This window comes from Rattus norvegicus, chromosome X, assembly GCF_036323735.1.
Source record: "Rattus norvegicus strain BN/NHsdMcwi chromosome X, GRCr8, whole genome shotgun sequence".
NCBI lineage: Eukaryota > Metazoa > Chordata > Mammalia > Rodentia > Muridae > Rattus > Rattus norvegicus.
In genome coordinates, this window is record NC_086039.1 from 85,297,314 (window position 1) to 85,309,408 (window position 12,095).

The window sequence follows — 12,095 nt, forward strand, 5'->3', positions numbered from 1 at the left end:
CTACATACGTAAAAGAAACCTTACTAAAGCTCAAAACACACATGGCACCTCACACAATAATAGTAGGAGATTTCAACACCCCACTCTCATCAATGGACATATCATGGAAACAGAAATTAAACAGAGACATAGACAGACTAAGAGAAGTCATGAGCCCAATGGACTTAACGGATATTTATAGAACATTCTATCCTAAAGCAAAAGGATATACCTTCTTGTCAGCTCCTCATGGAACTTTCTCCAAAATTGACCATATACTTGGTCAAAAAACGGGGCTCAACAGGTACAGAAAGATAGAAATAACCCCATGCGTGCTATCAGACCACCACGGCCTAAAGCTGGTCTTCAATAACAATAAGGGAAAAACACCCACATATACGTGGAAGTTGAACAATGCTCTACTCAATGATAACCTGGTCAAGGAAGAAATAAAGAAAGAAATTAAAGACTTTTAAGAATTTAATGAAAATGAAGGTACAACATACCCAAACTTATGGGACACAATGAAAGCTGTGCTAAGAGGAAAACTCATAGCTCTGAGTGCCTGCAGAAAGAAACAGGAGAGAGCATATGTCAGCAGCTTGACACCACACCTAAAAGCTCTAGAACAAAAAGACGCAAATACATCCAGGAGGAGCAGAAGGCAGGAAATAATCAAACTCAGAGCTGAAATCAACCAAGTAGAAAAAAAAAAAAGACCATAGAAAGAATCAACAGAACCAAAAGTTGGTTCTTTGAGAAAATCAACAAGATAGATAAACCATTAGCCAGATTAACGAGAGGACCCAGAGAGTGTGTCCAAATTAACAAAATCAGAAATAAAAAGGGAGACATAACTACAGATTCAGAGGAAATTCAAAAAAATCATCAGACCTTACTATAAAAGACTATATTCAACAAAACTTGAAAATCTGCAGGAAATGGACAATTTCCTAGACAGATACCAGGTACCGAACTTAAATCAGTAACAGATAAACCAGTTAAACAACCCCATAACTCCTAAGGAAATAGAAGCAGTCATTAAAGGTCTCCGAACCAGAAAGAGCCCAGGTTCAGACAGGTTTAGTGCAGAATTCTATCAGACCTTCATAGAAGACCTCATACCAATATTATCCAAACTATTCCACAAAATTGAAACAGTGGAGCACTACCGAATTCCTTCTATGAAGCCACAATTACTCTTATACCTAAACCACACAAAGACCCAACAAAGAAAGAGAACTTCAGACCAATTTCCCTTATGAATATCGACACAAAAATACTCAATAAAATTCTGGCAAACCGAATCCAAGAGCACATCAAAACAATCATCCACCATGATCAAGTAGGCTTCATCCCAGGCATGCAGGGATGGTTTAATATATGGAAAACCATCAACGTGATCCATTATATAAACAAACTGAAAGAACAAAACCACATGATCATTTCATTAGATGCTGAGAAAGCATTTGACAAAATTCAACACCCCTTCATTATGAAAGTCCTGGAAAGAATAGGAATTCAAGGCCCATACCTAAACATAGTAAAAGCCATATACAGCAAACCAGTTGCTAACATTAAACTAAATAGAGAGAAACTTGAAGCAATCCCACTAAAATCAGGGACTAGACAAGGCTGCCCACTCTCTCCCTACTTATTCAATATAGTTCTTGAAGTTCTAGCCAGAGCAATCAGACAACAAAAGGAAGTCAAGGGGATACAGATCGGAAAAGAAGAAGTCAAAATATCACTTTTTGCAGATGATATGATAGTATATTTAAGTGATCCCAAAACTTCCACCAGAGAACTACTAAAGCTGATACACAACTTCAGCAAAGTGACTGGGTATAAAATTAACTCAAATAAATCAGTAGCCTCCCTCTACACAAAAGAGACACAAGCCGAGAAAGAAATTAGGGAAACGACACCCTTCATAACAGAACCAAATAATATAAAGTACCTCGGTGTGACTTTAACCAAGCAAGTAAAAGATCTGTACAATAAGAACTTCAAGAAACTGAAGAAAGAAATTGAAGAAGACCTCAGAAGATGGAAAGATCTCCCATGCTCATGTATTGGCAGGATTAATATAGTAAAAATGGCCGTTTTACCAAAAGCGATCTCCAGATTCAATGCAATCCCCATCAAAATACCAAGCCATTTCTTCAAAGAGTTAGACAGAACAATTTGCAAATTCATCTGGAATAACAAAAAAAACAGGATAGCTAAAACTATCCTCAACAATAAAAGGACTTCAGGGAGAATCACTATTCCTGAACTCAAGCAGTATTGCAAAGCAATAGTGATAAAAACGGCATGGTATTGGTACAGAGACAGACAGATAGACCAATGGAACAGAATTGAAGACCCAGAAATGAACCCACACACCTATGGGCACTTGATTTTTAACAAAGGAGCCCAAACCATCCAATGGAAAAAAGATAGCATTTTCAGCAATTGGTGCTGGTTCAACTGGAGGTCAACATGTAGAAGAATCCAGATCGATCCATGCTTATCACCCTGTACAAAGCTTAAGTCCAAGTGGATCAAGGACCTCCACATCAAACCAGATACACTAAAACTAATAGGAGAAAAACTAGTGCAGCATCTCGAACACATGGGCACTAGAAAAAATTTCCTGAACAAAACACCAATGGCTTATGCTCTAAGATCAATAATCGACAAATGGGATCTCATAAAATTGCAAAGCTTCTGTAAGGCAAAGGACTCTGTGGTTAGGACAAAACGGCAACCAACAGATTGGGAAAAGATCTTTACCAATCCTACAACAGATAGAGGCCTTATATCCAAAATATACAAAGAAGTCAAGAAGTTAGACTGCAGGGAGACAAATAACCCTATTAAAAAATAGGGTTCAGAGCTAAACAAAGAATTCACAACTGAGGAATGCTGAATGGCTGAGAAACACCTAAAGAAGTGTTCAACATCTTTAGTCATAAGGGAAATGCAAATCAAAACAACCCTGAGATTTCACCTACACCAGTGAGAATGGCTAATATCCAAAACTCAGGTGACAGCAAATGCTGGCGAGGATACGGAGAAAGAGAAACACTCCTCCATTTTTGGTGGGATTGCAGACTGGTACAACCATTCTGAAAATCAGTCTGGAGGTTCCTCAGAAAATTGGACATTGAACTGCCTGAGGATCCAGCTATACCTCTCTTTGGCATATACCCAAAAGATGCCCCAACATATAAAAAGGACATGTGCTCCACTATGTTCATAGCAGCCTTATTTATAATAGCCAGAAGGTGGAAAGAACCCAGATGCCCTTCAACAGAGGAATGGATACAGAAAATGTGGTACATCTACACAATGGAATATTACTCAGCTATCAAAAACAATGACTTTATGAAATTCATAGACAAATGGTTTGAACTGGAAAATATCATCCTGAGTGAGGTAACCCAATCACAGAGAAACACACATGGTATGCACTCATTGATAAGTGGCTATTAGCCCAAATGCTTGAATTACCCTAGATGCGTAGAACACATGAAACTCAAGACGGATGATCAAAATGTGAATGCTTCACTCTTTCTTTAAAAAAGGAAGAAGAATACCCTTGGCAGGGAATAGAGAGCCAAAGATTAAAACAGAGGCAGAAGGAACACCCATTCAGAGCCTGCCCCACATGTGGCCTATACATATACAGCCACCCAATTAGACAAGATGGATGAAGCAAAGAAGTGCAGGCAGACAGGAACCGCATGTAGATCTCTCCTGAAAGACACAGCAGGAATACAACAAATAGAGTGGCGAATGCCAGCAGCAAACCACTGAATTACTGCTGATTTTACCCTTTATGAATTTGTATAATTGCATAGAGTCGTTTGATTTTACAATTGAAACAGAAAAACATTCAGAAACAAGAAAATGGAAACATATTATCAATGTCTAGAACATTGGTCTAGGGAATATTGTACAGCCATTTTAATTTAAAAAGTTGCTTTATAAAAAAATCACTTCTAAATAGCTGCTATGCTAAACTAACTCAGAATGGTCGTATTATTATTATATTTCTCTATTTTTCTTTAATTTTCTGTTTAGTAGTATACTAGTCAACATGGCAAAAGAACTTACCTTGCACACTTGAGATGAGTTACTTATACATACAAGCTATAAGTCAATCAACAGAGAAATATATTTATTTCCAAAATTTTAGCATCTTTTCAAGATAAATATCGATATCTTATGTTGTATACTGAGATCTGAGCAATCACATGGATTTTTTTATAAAAGTCTCCTTCAGTTCATTCCTGAATTACTAATCGTTCCTACAATACAAAGTGGTCTGAAGACTTTGAAATGATTTGTGACAGTTATTGTACAGACCTGGCTTTGGATTCTTTGGTTAATTCTTTGGATTAAATGTTTGCTTCTTCACAAAATTCATACCTTACATTGTAATCCATATAATGTTATTAAGATTTAAGATCTTTTGGTAATGTCTGGATTACGATGGTTTCATTTTCATGAATGGCTTTAATTCTTACGTAAATAAGACTTGAGAATTACTTTTAATTCTATTGCTGACAGCCTTATCTGAGAATGAAATATATTTTGTGTTTAAGAGCTTTCCAACCTGTGGCATATATCTTACTTTTTTTCTGTGATAAGGCACCATGATTAAGCAACTTATAAAATGCTTTTTATTGCTTACATTATCTAAAGAGGAGTTCAAGGCCAACATGACAGGAGCATAGAATCAGGCAGACAGGCATGATGCAGCAGTAGCCGAGAATTTACATCTTGACATTTTGATCCACAAGAATAAGACACCTACAGCTAACGGGGACTTTGAAACTTAGTCCAAGCTAACTGGCTTGAATTTTGAAACCTCAAAACTCACAACTAGTGACACATCCATTCCAAGAAGGCAGATCCACTTCCTAATCTTTCCCAAAGACATTTTCTAGCTAGAAACCATGAATTCATAAACATGCTTGTATGGTGTCATTCTAATTCAAAACACATCTTTCTACTCCCTGGACCCTACAAACTTATGGCCATACAAAAGACTACCTCATGAAGATCCTGACTGAACAAGGCTAGAGCTTTACCACCACTATGGAGAGGGAAACTGTGACATAAAGGAGAAGCTGTGCTATGTTGCCCTGGACTTTGAGCAAGGAATGGCTACTGCTGCATCATCTTCCTCCTTGGAAAAGAGTTATGAACTGCCTGATGGGCAGGTAATCACCATTGGCAATGAGTGGTTCTGGTGTCTAGAGGCATTCTTCCAGTCTTCCTTCCTGGGCATGGAGTCTTGTGGCATCCATGAGACTACCTTCATCTGCATCATGAAGTGTGATATGGATATTTACATAGACCTGTATTCCAGTACAGTTCTGTCTGGTGATACCACCATGTATTCAGGCACTGCTGATAGGATGCAGAAGGAGATCACAACCCTAGCACCCAGCACAATGAAGATTAAGATCATTGCTCCCCCTGAGTCCAAGTACTTATTCCAGATTAGCGGCTCCATCCTGGCCTCACTGTCTACCTTCCAGGAGATGTGGATCAGCAAGCAGGAGTATTATGAGTCAGGCCCCTCCACTGTCTACTGCAAATGCTTCTAGATGGGCTAAATGGGTGTCATGTATCTGCTGCATGAGCTGATTGTGAAGTTTTGATTTGCCCTGGCAAATGTACACCTCATGCTAGCCTCATGAAAATGGAATAAGCCTTTGAAAAGAAATTTGTCCCTGAAGCTTGTATCCGATATCATTACTGGATTGTAGAACTTGTTGCTGATTTTTGACTTTGTATTCAAGTTAACTGTTCCCTTGGTTTATGTTTAATACCATGTGCATATCTTGATTTCATCCGTAGTTCATGTGTCTCAGTCACTTGGTGGCTAGGCAGAGCACACTGTGCAAGAAAAGTCCCCAGCCTAGTGGATCTCTGTGAGCACCACATAGTAATCTGTTCAGGGTATTTAACCCACAACAGACTTCTAGGATTTCACAAGTCTGGTAAGGGTTCCTGAACCAGATACCACTTCCCCCTGGCAATTTATGTAAGTTTTTTTTGTACTCAATACTTTAAGAAATGACAATTTTTTTCTCTACTGATCAGTAAGAACATTAGGCCCCAGCAACATGTCATTGTGTGAAGAAAAATATATCGTTCTGTAGTACAGCTTGAGGTCAGGGATGGAGATTGCTCCTGAAGTTCTTTTATTGTTCAGGGTTTTTGTTTGTTTGTTTGTTTTGGTTTGTTTTTTTTTTTTTTAGTATCCTGTTTTTGGGTTTCTTGTGCTTGTTTGTTTGTTTGTCTTTTCATATGAAACTGTGAATTATTCCTTCAAAATCAGTACAGAATTGTGTTGGAATTCTTAAGGTTATTGCATGGAATATGTAGATTGCTTTTCAAAAGATGGCCATTTTCTCTCTGTTAGTTCTATATATCCATGAGCATAGGCAATCTTTCTCTCTTCTGCAATGTTTTCAATTTCTTTCGCCAGGTGTTTGAAGTTCTTGTCATAAAGATCTTTCACTTGCTTGGTTAGAATTACGCTAAAATATTTTAAATTATACATGGCAATTGTAAAAAGTTGTTTCCAGAATTTTTTCTCGGCCGAGTTATCCTTCATATAAAGGAGGGCTACTGATTTCTTTGAGTAAATTTTTTATCCATCCACTTTGCTGGAGCTGTTTTTTTACTGTAGAAGTTTTCTGGTATAATTCTTGGGGTTGCTTTTGTATACTATCATATCATCTGCAAATAGGAATAGTTTGACGTCTTCCTTTCCCATATGTATCTGCCTAGATTTCCTTTACTTCTCTTATTGCTTTCAATAGAACTTCAAGTACTATATTGAATAGATAGGGAGAGACTGTGAAGCCTTGATTTATCCCTGATTTCAGTTGTACTGCTTTGATTTTCTCTCCTTTTGGTTTAATGTTGGCTGTCTGCTTGCTATATACTGCTTTGATTATGTTTAGAAATGTGGCTTATATCCTTACTCTCTCTAATACATTTACCATGAAGGTGTATGGTATTTTCAAAGGGATTTTCAACATCTACTGACATGATCATGTGATTTTTCTTTAAGATTATTTATATATTATATTAATAAATTTTCACATATTGAACCATACCTGTATCCCTGGGATGAAGGCAACTTGGTCATGATGGATGATATATTTTATGTGTTCCTGGATTTGTGAGTATTTTATTGAGTATATTTAAATCAATGTTCACAAGAGAAACCGTTCTGAAATTTTCTTCTTTGTTGAATCTCTGTTTGATTATCTATCCAGGGGACCGTGTCTTCAAAGAATGAGTTTTGCAGTGTTCCTTTTGTTTTCATTTTGGGGATTAGTTTGATTAGTATTGTTAGTAGGTCTTCTTTGTAAGTCTAGTAGAATTCTGCATTAAAACTATTTGGTCTTTGGCTATTTCTGGTTGGAAAACCTTTAATCATTGCTTTTATTTCTTTAAGGATTATGGGGATCTTTAAATAGTTTGCATAATCTTGACTTTACTTACTAATTGGTACTCTTTTGGTGTTCTTGATTCTTTGTTTTTCCTATACATTTTTGGTGTAGTTTTAAATTACTGGTATGTGAACATTCTAATTTCTTTATGGAAGCACATAGTGCTATGAGCATTTCTCTTAGCACTGCTTTCTTTGTGTCCCTTAATTTTGAGCACATTGTGCCTCCATTTTCTTTAAATTCTAAAATTACTTTAATTTCTTCTTTCTTTCTTTCTTTCTTTCTTTCTTTCTTTCTTTCTTTCTTTCTTTCTTCCTTCCTTCCTTCCTTCCTTCCTTCATTCCTTCCTTCCTTTCCTAGTCCAGAAACCATTGAGAAACTTTTTGTTCAATTTCTATGAGTGTATATGTTTTTTGGTATGTCTATTGTTGTTGAAGTCCAGCTTTAATCCATGGTGGTCTGATAAGATACAATGTATTACTTCATTTTTGTTTGAACTCTTCAGGCTTGACTTTATTATTGACTATATGGTAAACTTTGTAGAAGGATTCATGAACTGCTCAGAAGAAAATATATTCTCTTGTGTTTGGTTGAAATATTAAACAGATGTCTATTATGTCCATTTGCTTCATAATATCTGTTTGATTATTTTTCTGTTTCTTTTTTGTCTGGACAACCTATCAATATGTGAGAATGGAATATTGAGTTCTCCCATTATTAATGTGTGGAGTTCAAGGTCCACTTTAAGCTGCTTTAGCAATATTTCTTTTACAAATGTCATTGCTCTTCTATTTGGGGCATAGATGTTCATAACTGAAATATGATCTTGGTAGATTTTTCCTTTAATAAATATGATGTGTCCTTCCCTATCTTCTTTGATCAATTTTGGTTGAAAGTCTATTTTATTACACATGAGAATGACTACTCCGGCTTTTTTCTTGGGTCCATTTGTTTAGAAAACTTTTCTCCAGGCCTTTATGCTGAGAAAATATCTACCTTTATTGCTGTGGTGTTTGTTTCCTTTTTTGTAACTGAATGATGGGTCCTCTTTTCACCTCCATTCTGTTAGCCTGTGTGTTTTCATTGAACAATTGAGTTCATTGATGTTGAGCGATATTAATAACCAATGGTGATTTTTTCCTATTATTTTGATATTATTTTGATGTTGATGTAGTATGTGTGTGTGTGTGTGTGTGTGTGTGTGTGAGAGAGAGAGAGAGAGAGAGAGAGAGAGAGAGAGAGAGAGAGAGAGAAGGAGGAGGAGGAGGAGGAGGAGGGGGAGAAGGATTGAGGGTATGTGTGTGCTTCCTTTCTTGGGGGGGGTGGTCAGTATTGAGTTACTTCTTTACTAGGTGGTTTTAGTTCTTATTGGTTTTTATTTTGTTTTGTTTTTATTTAGTTGCTGTGATTTTTATGTAGTTATCCTCATTGATTTGAAGTTTTCTTTGTAGTATTTTGTGTAAGGTTGGATTTGTGCATAGATATTGTTTAGGTTTGGATTTGTCTTGAAATGTCTTCTTTTCTCCATCTATAGTAATTGAGAGTTTTACTGGCTATTGCAGTCTGTGTTGGCACCTGTTGCTTTTAAGGGATTGCAAAATAACTGATCAGACACTTCTGGTTTCTAAAGTCTGTTGAGAATTCAGGTAAATTCTGATATATCTTCTTTTGTATGTTACCTGGTTTTTTTCTCTTGTAGCTTTGAATACTCTTTGTTCTATAGAAATTGTGTTTTGATTATTATGTAGTGGGAGGATTTTCTTTTCTGGTCTAGTTTCATTGATGTTCTATAAGCTTCTTGTATGTTTATAGGCCTGTCTTTCTTTAGATTGGCAACGTTTTCTTCCATTATATTGTTGATAGTATTTTCTAGGCCTTGAAGCTAGGACTCTTCAACTTCTTCTATTCTTATTTTTCTTACATTCAGTTTTTTTTATGGCATCACAGATTTCTTAGATGTTTTGTGTCAGGGGTTATTTAGATTTAAAATTTTCATTGACTAATAAATCATTTCTTCTACTGTATCTTCTACTCCTGAAATCCTCTTTTCCATCTCCTATATTCTTTTGGCGATGCTAGGATTTGTTATTCCTCATGACTTCCCTAGGTTTTCCATCTCCAGATTTTTTTTTTATTTTGTGTTTTCTTTATTCTTTCTATTTCCATTTCAGGTCTAAAACACTTTTATTAACTTCCTTCACCTGATTAATTGTATTTTCCTGTATTACTTTAAGCAATTTATTTCTTTATTCTTTAAAATATCTACCTGTTTCTTTGAATTTTTCAGTATTTATTTAATTGTTCTTCCATATTTATTCTGGGGGTGATGTTTGTTCTTTTTTTGGATACTTTTTAATTTACATCAAATATTGTCCCCTTTCTCTGTTTCCCATTCATAAACCCCCTATCTCATTCCCGTCTCCTGCTGCTGCTTCAATGAGGGTGTTCCCCCACCCATCTCCCTCTTCCCACCTGGACATTCCTCTGCACAGGAGGAATTGAGACTTGGCAGGACCAACGGCTTCTCCCATTGATGCCCAATAAGGCCATTCTCTGCTAAATATGCAGCTGGAGTCATGGGTCTGTCCATGTGTACTCTTTGGGTAGTGGTTTAGTCCCTTGTAGCTCTGGCTGGTTGCTATTGTTGTTCTTATGGGGTTGCAAATCCCTTCAGCTCCTGCAATCCTTTCTCTAACTGCTCCACTGGGGATCCCATTCTAGTTCAATGGTTGGCTGCTAGCATTTGCCCATAAATTTGTCATGCTCTGGCAGACCCTCTCAGGAGACAACTATATCACTCTCTTGTCAGCTTGCACTTCTTGGCATCAGCAGTATTGTCTGGGTTTGGTGGTTGTATATGCACTGGATCCCCAAGTAGGGCAGTCTCAGGATGGCCTTTCCTTTACTCTCAGCTCCAAACTTTGTCTCTGTAATTCCTCCTGTGAATATTTTTGTTACCCCTTCTAAGAAGGACTGAAGCACTTTGGTCATCCTTATTCTTGAGCTTCATGTGGTCTGTGGCTTGTATCTTGGGTAATCTAAGCCTTTGGTCTAATATCCACTTATCAGGGAGTGAATACCATATGGGGTGTGTGTGTGTGTGTGTGTGTGTGTGTGTGTGTGTGCGTGTGTGTTTGGATTACCTCACACAAGAAGATATTTTCTAGTTCCATCCATTTGCCTATGAATTTCATGAAGTCATTGTTTCTAAAAGCTGAGTATACTTCATTATGTAGATGAACCACTTTTCTGTATCCATTCTTCATTTTAAGGGCATCTGGGTTCTTTCCAGCTTCTGGCTCTTATAAATAAGGCTGCTACGAACATAGTGGAGCATGTGTCCTTTTTATATGTTGGAACATATTTTGGGTATATTCCCAGGAGTGGTATATCTGGTTCCTAGCAATAGTATCGTTTTCTCTTCAAATACCTTTATAATCTTTGTAAGATTATATTTAAGATCATTTTCCTATGTTTCAGTTGTGTTGTACATATACAGGTCTTTCTCTAATTGGATATCTGTGCTCTGATGGATTCATATTCCCTGTCTTTGTTGAGTGTGTTTGTTCAAGGGCTTTTAGCCATATGGATGGCTTTCATCCCTGAATGTTCCTTTTGTAGTAGGTATTTGGAAAGTAGACACTCAGGGGAGAACTTCAATAATACTGATATGGCAAGCCTCTGATGGATATACTTGGGTTGTATGGTTTCAGGTCAGCAGGTCACTATGGCTCAGATTACAAAGATCTGTATGGTTCAGGATCTGTAGGTCTGTATCATTCAAGGTCCACAAGTCTGATAAAGGTAGCCTGAGAATTGCTGGGAGTATGAAAGTAAACTTGGAAATCAGATTGTACAGAGCAGCTTGGTGTGCCACAGAGGATTTAGCAAGTAGGAAAGATAGGTGGGGAAGAGGGAATTTAACATGTATGGGTCAGTGTACACAGGTCTGATAAAGGTGGGCAGAGAGTTTTTTATAGACAACTGTAACAAGCAATTATAACATTCTGCAAAATATGAACAAGATACAATTTATTTAAACAACTATAGATCTTATAACTCTTGGGCATTCCTAAGCTATAGAGGTGTTTTTTTTTTTTTATTTTGTTTTGTTTTATTTTTAGGTTTTTTTTTTCTGTTTTGTTTTGTTACCATTGGCAAGTATCTTAGATCTACACATGAGTTTATACTAATGTAGTGATTCAGAGTAGCACCTTGGAAGAGCCTTAGACTAGAGCTAGAAACCAGCAAGATTAAATTTGTGGTTTGAGGGCTGGAGAGATGGCTCAGTGGTTAAGAGCACCGGCTGCTCTTCCAGAGGTCTTGAGTTCAATTCCGAGCAACGACATGGTGGCTCACAACCTGGTGTGTCTGAAGTCAGTGACAGTGTACTCACAGATATAAAATAAATATTTAAAAAAATTGTGGTTTGATTGTGACTAGAAAATACAAACATTCAACCCCATCATTTGTCAGTCAAATGAATGAGGCAGGAAGAGTGGGTTATAAATGCTTTTAAATGAGGTTGGTTTGTCCATTGATGTCCTGAGATAAGTGCATGCCTAAAAACGTATGAAAGCAGTTTCTCTATCTCTGTAAGTCTTCCTTAATTATTTAATCCTTGGTAGTTCATCAATAGTGGACTTT

The 12,095-nt window shown here is 36.9% G+C and overlaps 1 pseudogene; it reads left to right on the plus strand.

Moving 5' to 3' along the window:
• The window catches only part of Actb-ps1 (actin, beta, pseudogene 1), a 138,993-nt pseudogene extending 133,408 nt beyond the window's left edge, over positions 1-5,585 (plus strand).
• Positions 5,586-12,095: the final 6,510 nt, after the last annotated feature.